This window comes from Balaenoptera borealis (assembly GCF_965194805.1).
Source record: "Balaenoptera borealis genome assembly, chromosome: 19".
Classification (NCBI taxonomy): Eukaryota; Metazoa; Chordata; class Mammalia; order Artiodactyla; family Balaenopteridae; genus Balaenoptera; species Balaenoptera borealis.
Genome location: NC_138878.1, coordinates 8,701,481 through 8,715,185, shown reverse-complemented (window position 1 = coordinate 8,715,185; position 13,705 = coordinate 8,701,481). Strand labels below are relative to the sequence as shown.

The window sequence follows — 13,705 nt, the reverse complement described above, 5'->3', positions numbered from 1 at the left end:
AGTGGTATCTTATATAATTCTTAGGGGTTTGGTAATTCAACACACTTCTTTTGTTCAGGCATGGTGCTGGATGTAGGAGCATAGGGGTAACCAGATGCAGATTTAGCCCTTCAGAGGTTTCTAATCTGTTGTTATGACTTTCTCCACTTTGTGTGTGTGAAACTATGGGTTGTAGCGAAAAATAACCTCTTCTCTAAATAATGCCATCCCCTTAAAGACTTAAATATAAGACATGACACCATAAAACTCCTAGAAGAGAACATAGGCAAAACATTCTCTGACATAAATCATAGCAATGTTTTCTTAGGTCATTCTCCCAAGGCAATAGAAATTAAAGCAAAAATAAACAAATAGGACCTAATCAAACTTATAAGCTTTTGCACAGCAAAGGAAACCATAAACAAAATGAAAAGACATCCTGTGGAATGGGAGAAAATATTTGCAAATGGCTTAATCTCCAAAATATACAAACAGCTCTTACAACTCAATAACAAAAAAAACAAACAACCCAATCAAGACAATGGGCAGAAGACCTAAACAGACATTTCTCCAAAGAAGTCATACAGATGGCCAATAGGTACATGAAAAGATGCTCAACATTGCTAACTATTAGAGAAATGAAAATCAAAACCGCAGTGAGGTACCACCACGGTCAGAATGGCCATCATTAAAGAGTCTACAAATAACAAACGTTGGAGAGGGTGTGGAGAAAAGGGAACCCTCCTGCACTGTTGGTGGGAATATTTATTGGTGCAGCCACTGTGGAGAACAGTATGGAGGTTCTTTAAAAAACTAAGAGCAGAGTTGCCATATGATCCAGCAATCCCACTCCTGGGCATATATCTGGACAAAGCTCTAATTTGAAAAGATACATGCACCCCAATGTTCATAGCAGCCCTGTTTACAATAGCCAAGACTTGGAAGCAACCTAAATATCCATCGACAGATGAATGGACAAAGAAGATGTGGGTGTCGGTTACACCGGTGTATGTATTTTCTGAAAAGTCATGATTTCTCAGTGTTTGGATTTGTGTGTGTGTGATAATTCAATACAAGTTTTGGAAAAAAACCCAAAACTGACCCTTATAGGATATTTACTGAAATTCACATGTTTAAGAAAGACATGAGGTGGTAGAAAATGAGAAGTTAAAAAAAAAGATGTGGAACATACACACACACACACACACACACACACACACACACACAATGAAATACTACTCAGCTATCAAAAAGAATGAAATGATGCCATTCGCAGCAACATGGATGGACCTAGAGATTATCATATTAGGTGAAGTAAATCAGAAAGAGAAAGACAAATACCATATAATATAACTTGTACATGGAATCTAAAATATGATACAAATGAACTTATTTACAAAACAGAAACATAGAAAACAAATTCATGGTTATCGAAGGGGAAAGGGGGGTGGGGGTGTTAAAAATTAGGAATCTGGGATCAGCAGATAGAAACTACTGTATATAAAACAGCTAAACAACAAGGTCCTACTGCATAGCACAGGGAACTGTATTCAGTATCCTATAGTAAACCATAATAGAATATGAAAAGGAATGTATATAAATATATATAACTGAATGACTTCGCTGTACATCAGAAACTGACACAACATTGTAAATCAACTATACTTCAATAATAATAAATATAAAAAAAATAAAAATAAATAATACCATCCCTAACTCTCCCGATCTACCAGCTTTTTCCCTTCTTCATTTATGTGAATAATATTCACATTCTCTGAGTTCTCTTCTAGAGTTTACTGAGCTCCAGTTTGGCCTCCCAAGACTTCTTCCGTATCCCAAGTGAATTTCTTCAGGCCATAACCACGATTCATTTGTCAAATGAACAAATGGGAATTTGCCAAGAGGGACGTTGGTTAATTTGTATTTTCCCTATCAGTGGGAGCTATGTTCACATGAGGTTCTAGGTTACGAGTGCAGTTGAAATTATTTATTCTAACTCCCTCCACTCTCCCATCCCTCCGTGCTGATCTCTGATTGTCCATTTTATTAAATGTTCCAGGAAACCAAACACAGGGAAGTAAAGTACTAAGTGGAGAGTTCAAGAGAGAAATGGAAACAACAGGAGGTGGAACACCAAAGAGTCAGACCAGCATTTGAGGCATTGTGTCAATTGGATTAAGTGCCTTTGGTGGCATAATTATCAAATTGATGCATTTTTCCTAGAAACCCCTCTTGGAAGAAACTGTGGGTATATTCCTGTTTTACGTTTCCCCCCACTTAGAGTCAGTGGGGGTGAGATCTTGCTGCAGGGACCGCATGTGTTAGGATGGGAAAATAGAATCAAGATAATGGACATGAGGCAAAAATTTAAGGAAATAAAAACAAGAGTGTTGCCATTTTCTGTTAAGTGTATGTACTGATGTTCTGGCATTCACTATAAGAAGTTGTAAATGGTGCATGAAATGAAAAATTCCTGATGGTCTCCTGGGATACATCCAGCTCTCGGCTCTATTCCTGCTGATTGGTTTGGATTATTTTCTCTTTTCCAACTTAAAAAAAAGAAAAGTGTGGCTCTAGTGTGGCTAGGTTATGTTGACAGCAGAATCCATTCTGGGTTAATTATTATTTTAATATTTGATAGTGTCCCTCACATTCTTGAAATATGTGGGTCCTTTAAAATTCAGCAGCACAGCAGCTGGATGGCCACTGCCCACCTGAGCTGATGTTGATTCCACGTGTTCATGTTTCTCTTGTTTTATTTGCTTTATTTCCTTGCGTATTTATTCGGATCTCATCTGCCAGAGATATTGAGTAAGGACATGGGAAACATTATATATGTATTTTATAAATGTGGGAGACAATTATATACATATTTCATATCTCTGCATTGTTGATGGATGGCATGTCCCCAAAGTGTAGCCCAAGGTCCAGGAAACAGGCAGATGAGAAAAGAAAATAGCCTGTTTCAGGTACCCTTTCTGTCATGGCTGGTGCTGGGCAATTCACATTTTTCTCTGATTCTCACAACTATCAAACAAGGTAGGTATTATAATTTCCTTTTATCGTTATTATCATTGTGAGTTTGAGAAGCTGATTATATATTTTTTCTGTATATCACAGCATATAAGCATTTTTTAAAAGTTTGCCCCTATACCACCTAAAATCATCCTGAGTTTTACTAGGGGCATGAACACCACAGTTTGGGCAGTTGAGGTCTTGGTGGATTACTTGGTGGAGTGTGAAGGACCTTCACTGGGCTCGGCGTAGCTGTAGAAGAGAATTACTATGTTCACTTTCATGCTGCCATCTAGGAGTTTGAGATAAGCCAGCGCTCGTTATTGAAGCAGGGATCCACCTTGGAATTCTATAATAATTTTTTCCCCTCTTTCTGTTGTGGGAGAAAAGGACAGCTGAACACCAGATCAGACTAAAAAACAGTTGCTTTTGGGACTTTGGGTCCTCAGGCCCTTTCTCTTGAATTTCAGAGCGTTTCCAAATAGTATGAATTCTTGCAACTCACTTGAGAAATGCCCCATATGGTGTGCCATTCTGTTTCAAGGAGGAATTGAAAAGTATTTCCCTTTACATAACATTCCACTTAGCTCATTCTTCTGCTGTGTCTGAAGTGGAGTCCCCCAAAGGCACAATTGTGTTAACGTTCTGGTGGGTGTTTATTTAACCTGTTAAGAGTCCGCCTCGTTTTGGGGGGGCATGTTAAGATTCAGTTTACAAATCTTCAGCCCCGTGATTGTGGCTACTACTCTTCACAGGCTCTTTTGAAATGGGCTTCTTATTTCTCAGGTTTGAACTTACATATCTGATTCTTAGGTTTCTTGAGTCACAATGGGCCAGTCTTGTCTCCAGAGCATAAGTAACTCTTTATTGATCAGCTAAAACAGATCCACTTTTTCCCGCTTTCTGCTGCCATCTTTGAGATAATAATATATTGTAAAATCTGGCTATGTGATGGTTTATAGACCAGATGTCATTGGGAAAATAGCATTGATTCAGATGTATGCGTTCAGGTGTGTACCTAAGGCTTCCGTCTTAACGCATGCAAGACCTTGGCAACAAAGACCTCTTGATTGTTGATTGTTGTCTACTGGCAGAGATAACAATTGTCCATACGGATTGTGGCCTGTGGTAGAAAATGTTATGTAATGTAGGAATGGACACGCCCCAGACAGCATTGAAGACCAGGCTTCCTGGGAGATGCTGCCCCCAGGAGCTGATGTTCCGTTTACGATCAACACTTGAGATGAGATGCCCTGCAGTTGGGTTGTTGCCAGTTCCTGGTGAGCCTTCCCAAGAGTCAGCACCCTTGGGATTGGCAGTGAGTGTTTGTGAAGGATGCTGATGGGATCCTGGCCCTTGGTGGGTTGGTGTCCCTGGGAGCTTGGTGCCTTGGTAGGGACCTGAATGCCAGGGAGCGTGGGAATCAAGTGTACTGGGCTTTCAGTTAGATTCCCCAGTTTTGTACTAATCACCTGTCAGGTACTCGGTACTCTGCAAGGTGCCCCAGAGACACGCATATGACTGAGACCCGCGTGATGCAGTTATATACACATACACACATGACTCATGCCAGGGATGTGATCAGAGCCATTGGAAGCACACAGCACACTATTGTTTTTCTCCTTTTGTTTTTTTTTTATTACTGTGTGTTTTACATACAGTAAAACTCACGCTTTTAATTGTACGGTTCTGTGAGTTGTAACGCACACACAGTCGTGGACCCACCACAGTCCACATATAGAACAGTTCCATTACCCCCTCAATTTCCCCTGTGCCCCTTACACCCAGCCCTGGCAACCATTGATTTGTGTGTGTGTGTGTGTGTGTGTGTGTGTCCCTAGAGTTTTGCCTTTTCCAGAACGTTATATAAATGGGAGTATTCCGTGTGGAGCTTTTTGAGTTTGGCTTCTCTCATGTAGCATGATGCATGTATTAGTTATCTGTTGCTGTTAAATTACCCCCAAAACTTAGTGACTTCAAACAGCAAACATTTCTTCCCTCACTCTGTTTCCTACCGCCATCGTAATAACTTACCACAAATGTACTGGCTGAACAGAATGTGTATCCGCTTGCAGTAATGTATGTTCCCGCCAGCTTTATACACCGTCATGAAAATATAATAATAGTCTTAAAAAATCTTCGAATTTGAAAGGTAGAAAATATCTCATTTTGATTTTTGCTACTAGTGGAATTTAACACTTTACATGTTGAACTGTTTACTGGTAATCTAGTTTTATAAATTTTTGAAATGTCTTCATCGGTTTTTCTGTTAGACTCTTAGAATGTGTTTAATTTGGTCCCAGTATTCATGATGGGTCAAGTAAGAGAGGAGGCAAAGGTAGCAAGGCCAGGTGGTGTGGGCTATTGCAGTGTGCAGAGCTAAAGGCAACAGAACCAAAAGCCTGGAGAAACAGTGGTGACCTTAGCTTGAGTTCCCTGGAGATGAGGTCTGGGACAGGGGTGTTTGCTCAGATAATTTACTGGGAGAGTGCTCTCAGAAGAAGAATGAGGGAAACAGGTTATATTCAATTGGAGACTAGCTTCAGCCTGACCCGTGTAGGGAGCTCTGGAGAAGGAATTACCCCAGAGTCGGTCCTCCTTGTTAGGAGAGCATCTGGGTGCGGGGCATGACTTTCCAGGTATGATGGCAGCCATCTCTCAGGGATGATATTCTGGAGAAGTCAGTGCTCTTGGCAGTTGGGAATGAATACACTGGGGCCCGTAAATGAGATCTAGACAGAACACCACACCGCTCGCCTCACTGGAAATATAGGGGACTGGACAAAATATTAATAGTCGCTGAAGGGTCTAGAGTTACTGGCGTTGACCAGCCATACTGGCGTTGACTCTAGGAGAAGACAGGATAGCAGATGTTTCCTAAGTGTTCATTATCAGGTGACTGGCTAGAGAGTAGAAATAAGGATGTTAGAAATAAGGATGCAGAAATAAGGATGTTAGGAAAGGGGGAAAACTTGAGGAGAGAAGATGAAGAGTTGAGATCTGGGGTGGGTAGGGATGAGATTCTGGAACTTGGGAGGGATGTAGGGGCTGGTGCTGTGGGTGTGAAGTTCACCTTCATAGAGGTGTTGTTTGGAGTCCCTGGCTGGATGAAATCGCTATAGGGAAGAGATTTTAGACGGAATCAAAGGCAGTTGGAAATGGAACTCTGGGCAGAAGAAGAAGGGGTGGAGCAGACGGAAGATGAGGCAGTGGTGGCATTAGGAGGAGGTCCAAGAATGGATTGTATCTCAGAAGCCGAGATAGGGAAGAGGACCAGGAGCCAGGGAGGAGCTGGGTCCATTGCCACAGAGAAGTCCCGTTTCAACAGAGGGGAGGTCCTTGGACGCAGACATTGAGACGCCACTGCTCCCCAGGCAGCTTTGAGAGATTCTGGATGGTGATGGGGCAGAACTCAGTCAGCTTGGTGGTAAGAAGAGAGGTTGGGGCCAGGAAGGAGATTATGAATGGAGACGAATACTTCAAAACTATGGTCTATAAATGGGAAGAGGAAGGCTCAGTGCAACTTGAAAGAGCCCCAGTGTCCAGCAGGCATTTCTTTGTCTTTCCAGCTCTCTCTCTCCTGTCTGTCTTCCTTTCTTCCACTTTATTTTATCCACTTTTCTTTCCTGATTTTCTCTTAATTGTTGGTCTGAACAATCTGATTAGCCTGATAGGCAGCAGTGGAGATGGAGAGATTGAAGAGGGCAGAAAGAGAGGGGGTCGTCCATGGACGGCACGCTTGAAGGATGCTCACCTGCAACTAAATAACGTGTTATGTCACTTGTACCTAAAATGAGAAGGAGGGGACCGAGAAGAAAACTTGGAGATCAGCTGTCTAAAGCCCGTTAGTGACAGCCTTTGGGCTCAGCCTCCTTTCTATTATCACCATTCATTGCTGTTTCCAGTAGGAAGTATCATTTACGGCTACACTGTCGAGAAAGCTTGGTTTAGGGAATTCCCTGGTGGTCCAGTAGTTAGGACTCTGAACTTTCACTGCCGTGGCCCGGGTTCAATCCCTGGTCGGGGAACTAAGATCCTGCAAGCCGCGTGGTGCAGCCAAAAAAAAAAAAAAAAAGAAATCTTGGTCCGTTGTCACTCCCATTGATGACAAGCAGCCATACCCGTTGGTGAATGTTTGGCACTCCACCCTCCTTACCGCTGAACAGTTGTCCTCTGGTCCAGGGAATGTGTTAGCTCTGGAGGATGGGGTCGTTATCCCCAGCAGGCTCAGAGAATGCCCAGGGTGCGCTCAACAGAGAAGCGTAGAGGCTTTCTCCATGGGTGTATCAGAACCACAGAGAACAAGCACGCCCCCCTCTATTGGAATCACCAGTTCTATACACACAGAAGTCAACCTGTCGGGTCCCCACTTACCCCTTACAGACCAGAATCCATCGAAGAAGAAGAAGAAGAAAAAAAAAAATCAGTCCCTGAAAATGCTGACTAATAGCACCAACTTTGGAATTGGAATGATACTATTTTTGTTTCCATTCTGTCTTTATAGTTTGAACTTTCCTTTTGATATTCTGTAAATATTCATCATCTCAGAGCCTTTTGAATTGCAGTGGCTTTCAGTCAAAACTGAACAAAATATGCCATTTGAATAATAAAAACCTCATTAAAGTGAGGTAAAAGGAATTCTTTTCCTTTGGTACAAGCCAATTAAGTGTCTTTACAATTAAAAAAAAAGTTTAGCACTTTATACTTTCATATTCCATAAGCCTGTTTTTAATTAATAGAGGGGACAAGCTTTAGGTACGTGGTACATATTTTGCCTCTGGGGTTGTGCAATTAACATTAATGAAGCGTATTAAAATTTGGTGAAAGAGGAAAGGGTTTCCCAGGTTCTCTGTGGGTTCATGCCTCCAGGCTGAGGTCTTAGGTATAGCAAGTTTCTTTGTTTGATGCTGTTTGCAATTCCTTGAGACAATGTGCAGGCAAGGATAAAGGTAGTTGTTATTGAGAGAGATGGAGCCAACATTCCAAATGCCCAGCCTGTCTCAAAAATAGGGAAACACTGAAAAAAACCAACTTTGGAGAATTTTATTTTCTCTTGTGGATAAAAAGGAAGCGTCTAGAGACAAAGGGAGTAATAACCATTGAGGCCTGGCAGGTACCTAGCAAGATACTGGGGCTTTGCCCGTCACAACTTTGGGTAGGGTGCATGTGGCTGTTCTCAGTTTACACGTAAGTATCATAACATGGCTGAGCTAGAGTTTCTCTCAGCACTTGACTCTAGCCATATTCTAGGGAGCGTATCTAACAAAGAAGGTACTGTGTAGTGTCCTTGAAGTCAGAGGACCTTTTTATTTTGTTATAGTTTGTTCTTATTCATTTATTCGCTTCTTTATTTATTTTACCTGTTTTTTTTTTTTTTTTTGATAAGGAGTTTCACTGTTTCTTCTTTAAAAATATTTATTTATTTATTTATTATATTTTTGGCTGCATCGGGTCTTCGTTGTGGCATGCAGGATCTTCCCTGTGGCACGCGGGATCTTTTTTTTGTTGTGGCATGCGTGGGTTCTTCATTGTGGCCCGTAGGCTTCTCTTTAGTTGTGGTGTGCGGGTGTTCTCTCTCTAGTTGTGGCGCGTGGGCTCTGTGGTTGGTGGCACACGGGGTCTCTAGTTGAGACGTGCGGGCTTAGTTGCTCTGCAGCATGTGGGATCTTAGTTCCCCAGCCAGGGATCGAACCTGTGTCCTCTGCATGGGAAGGCGGATTCTTTACTACTGGACCACGAAGGAAGTCCCTATTTTACCTGTTTCTGTTACTTACTCTGACTATAGGAAGTTTGCTTCTAATTGCTTTTTTTCCTGACCATAAAATGGAGATAATAAACATGTCACCTAGGGTTCTTATGTACACAAAGCTCTTAATAAGTGCTTAACCCATACTTAACACCCAAAAAAAAGAAAAAAAAAAGTATCAGCAACTCTGAAAAGGTGGACCAAATATTTGAGATGCAACCTGGAAAGTGCCCATATGTAAGTCATATATTCAGCTGACCCCAACTACATCACCACTTTTAGGTTTTAGATAGGTGATGATTTGGAAATAGATCAGACAACAGAAAGAATGAGACAGTTTCCCTGTGAGACTTCCATTGCCCAGTGATAATGAGATTTGCACGAATACTTTTTTAGAAGAAACAGTGGTTTCTTTTTTTCTAGTTAAGATTAATTCATGCTTTCTACCAAGCGTTTAAAGAAGAATTAATATCAATTCTTTGCAAACTCTTCCAAAAAATAGAAGAGGGAATACTTCTCCACTCAAGACGTCACAAGAAAAGTCTTCAGACCAGTATCACTTATGAATATAGATGCAAAGATCTTCTACACTATTCTAGCAAACCAAATGCAACAATATATAAAAAGGATTGAAATTTATACCATGGCTAAGTGAAATTTATATAAAGAATTCAAGGTTGGCTTAACATTTGAATGTTAATCAGTGTAATATATCATATCAGTGGAAAAAAGGATCATGTCAATAGATGCAAAAAGAACAAAGTTGAGGACTCCCATTTCCCGATTTCAAAATTGACTATAAAGCTTCAGTAATGAAGACTGTGTGGTCATAGCATAAGCATAGTCATATAGATAACAGAATAGAATCGACAGTCCAAAAATAAACTCTTACAGGTGGTCAGTTGATTTTCAGCAAGAATGCCAAGACAATTCAATGGGGGAAAGAATAGTCTTTTCAACAAATGATGCTAGAACAATTGGATGTCCACATGCCAAAGAATGAAGTTAGATTGCTTGTGTTCGCCATACATGGGAATTAGCTCAAGATAGATTCTAGACCTAAATGTAAGAGCTAAAACTATAAACCACTTAGAAGAAATATAGGAATATATCTTTGTGATGTTGGGTTAGGCAATGCTTTCTTAGATACAACCCCAAAAGCACAAGTGACAAAGGAAACAAATATATATATAAATTGTAGTTCATCACAATTTAAAACTTTTGTGTTGCAAATGACACCATCAGGAAAGTGAAAAGACAATCTATGGAATGAGGGAGATTTTGCAAATTGTGTATCTGACAACAGACTTGTATCCAAAATATATAAAGAACTTTATAATTCAATAATAAAAAGATGATTACCTCACTTAAAAATTGGCTCAGCATCTGAATAGACGGTAGATGTTTCTCCAAAGAAAAGATTCAAATTGCCAATAAATACTAATGCTCAACATCATTAGTCATTAGGGAAATGCAAATAAAAATCACAGTGAGGCACCACTTCATACTCACTAACGTGGCTAAAATTAAACAAACAAAAAAACCCAAGACAGATTTAATGACAGATATTGGCAAGAATGTGGACAAATTGGGATCATAATACATTGCTGGTAGAAATGTAAAATGGTGCAGCCGTACTTTGGAAAACAGTCTGGCAGTCCCTCAAAAAGTTAAGCATAGAATTAGCCATATGACCTAGCAATTCCACTTCTCCATGTATACTCAAGAGAAATAAAAACATATGTCTCCATAATAACTTGTAAATGACTATTCATAGCAGCAATATTCCTAATAGCTGAAAAGTAGGAAAAAACCCGAAATGTCCATCAACTGGCAAATCGTTAAATGAAATGTGATATATCCATACAGTGGAATAGTTTTTGGCCATAGAAAGCAACAAAGTACTGATACCTGCTACAACATGGATGAACCTTGGAAACGTTAAGTGTAGTGAGAAAAGTTGTTCACGAGAAGACCACATATTGTGTGATTCCATTTATATGAAATATCCAGAATAGGCAAGTCTATAAAATAGAAAGCAGATTAATGGTGTCTGGGGGATGGGAGCAGTTAGTGACTATTAATGGATACAGGGCTTGTTTTGGGGGATATGAAAATGTTGTAAAATTAAAATGTGATGATGCTTGTATAATTGTGAACATACTAAAAACCAGTGAAGTGCACGCTTTGAAAAGCGTAAATTGTATGGTTTGTGAATTACATCTCAGTAATTTTTTAAGAAATCCATGCTTATATAGAAAATTTGGAAAATAACAAAAACAGTAAAAAAGAACTAAGCAACCTAATGATATTCTGCACATCCAGAGCTAACATTTTTCTGTATTTCCTGTCTTGCTGACTGTACGTATAAAAATCTTTTTTGGGGGGGGTGCTGGGAAGGGATATGAATTGCGCACATAACATTTAATTTCTTCCTTTTTCAATTGATTTGAGAAATTGGGGAACCTCTGACTTAATCCTTGCTGATTTATCTTATCTTCTGTTGGATTTTAAGTTGCTTCTAGTTCATATACAATTTTATAATTCTACCTCATTTATATATAATTATTACTTATTCTTATGCGTAAGCTTTTATGTAAATTTTGAGCATTTCTATGGGAATGAATCTTGGAAACTGTATCAGTTTGCTAGGGCTGCTGTAACAAATTACCACATATTTGGTGGCTTACAACCACAGAAATTCAGTCTATCACAGTTCTGGAGGCCAAAAGTCTGAAATCAAGGCGTCTGCAGGGTTGGTGCCTTCTGAGGAGGGGTCCATTCTGTGCCCTTCACTAGCTTCTGGTGCAGGTGGGCACTCTTTGACAGCCCTTGGTTTGTAGATACATCTCTCCATTCTCTGCCTCTGACTTCACAGTGCCTTCTCTGTGTGTCTTCTGCCCTTCTCTTCTTTTGTAAGGACACTTATCAATTGGATTTAGTTCTACCTTAATCCAGCGTGATCTCATCTCAAGGTCCTAAACTTAATTACATTTGTAAAGACCCTTTTTCCAAATAAGGTCCCATTCACAGGTTCCTAGTGGACCTATCTTTTGGCTTCACCATTTAATCCCCTGCAGAAGCAGTGGCATATCAAGGGGGTAGCAGGTGGCTGTAGGGATAGTCTGCCCCATGCACGGGCAAAATGGGGGAGCATTGTTTGTAGAAAATTCAAAACCAATAATAAGGACTTCCCTGCTGGCACAGTGGTTGAAAATCCGCCTGCCAGTGCAGGAGGCACGGGTTCGAGCCCTGCTCCGGGAGGATCCCACATGCCGCGGAGCAACTGGGCCCGTGCGCCACAACTGCTGAGCCTGTGCTCTGGAGCCTGCGAGCCACAACTGCTGAGCCCGCGTGCCACAACTACTGAGGCCCGCGCACCTAGAGCCCGTGCCCCGCGGCAGGAGAAGCCCCCGCAATGAGAGGCCTGTGCATCGCAGTGAGGGGTGGCCCCCGCTTGCCGCAATTGGAGAGAGCCCGCGCACAGCAACGATGACCCAATGCAGCCAAAAATAAATAAATAAATGAATTTATTAAAAAAAAAAAAAAACAACAAACCAATAGTAAAATTACTAAACGTTGCTCTGCTTTTTATTATGATCATCATGCAGTGGCAGTTCTAAACATTGTCAGTGATAAACTATTCCTCCCTAAAGGTATGAGCTGCTGCCCTTTGCACTGCCCCCTGTGTAACCCACTACTTGGAAACAGGATTACTAGGTGAAATAATGTGGATATTTCTAATTCTCATGATACATGTTTTCAACTTAATATCCACGGGGTAGGAATATATAGTCTTGCCAGCTTTATACAAGGTCATAACAATATGATAATATAAATAAATATGCTAATTTAATAGGCAGAAAATATCTCATTTTAACTTTTGCTACTGGTGGAGTTGAACACGTTACCTCTTGCGCTGGTTATTTTATAATCAAGTTTTATGAATTTTAAAAATATCATTGTCAGTATTTCTGTTAGACTCAGAATATGTTTTTCTTGTTGATTTGTAAACACTGTTTACGTAGTGAAAATATGGGTTCTTTATAGGATTGCAAATTTTTGCCTTTTTTTAAACTTTATTTAGATAACAGATTATTTTAGTTTTTAGATAGGCTTTTCTTTATTGCACACCAGTATTTGTTTTCTAAAAGCTCACGATTCTTCACCTACATTCTTCCATGAGGATGGAACAAAATCAGATTATTGCAGTAGTAATAGGTCTATGAGAAGTTTCTATGAAAAGAACACTAAGTTTTTTAAAATGAAAGATAGGAAATATTTCATTTCCTATATCACATATTCCATGCATTGGTGTGGAATCTGAACACCATCAGTTTCCAGCCCCTTATTTTACAAGCAAGAATCAGAAACTCAGAGGATTTGGTGATTTGCTTGAATCTGAGACAAAACGCTGATCTTTTATCTCTTAAAGCAGTGGTCCTGTAAGACCGTACCGTCTCTTTTTCTCGTGTTTCATGTGTTAGCTAAATTCCCGAAACGCTTTTTTTTTTTCTTCCTACAAAGCATTTATTTATGACATTTTTTTCTTATTATAAAGACAGCACATGTTAATTATGGAAAAAATAAATATGAATAAACTCAGAAAGAAAACAATTTAAGACACTTTGGGTTCCATCCACCCCTAGAGGCAATGACTGTTAACATTTTTGTCTATCTTTCATTAGCATTGTGTGTCTGTGTGTGTGTGTGTGTGATCATACAATATTATATATTTTGTTTTTAAACATGAATGTTTTACAGGGTCAATAGATTTGTTATTTTAATGGCTGCATAGTATTCTATCATATGCATATATTCCAATTCATTTAATGATTCCCCAATTGTACATTTAGTTTACTTGTAATGTGTTGCTCTTATGTTGCAATTACAAACACTGTGGATAGCCTTGAATATATTTCTTTATACAATTCTCATTAGTACCTTAGGATGATTTCTTACAAA

The 13,705-nt window shown here is 39.8% G+C and overlaps 1 protein-coding gene across 2 annotated transcripts in view; it reads left to right on the top strand.

Moving 5' to 3' along the window:
* WWOX (WW domain containing oxidoreductase) overlaps positions 1-13,705 on the top strand; it is a 965,623-nt gene that overhangs the window by 263,965 nt on the left and 687,953 nt on the right. The gene's annotated exons all lie outside the window — the stretch shown is intronic.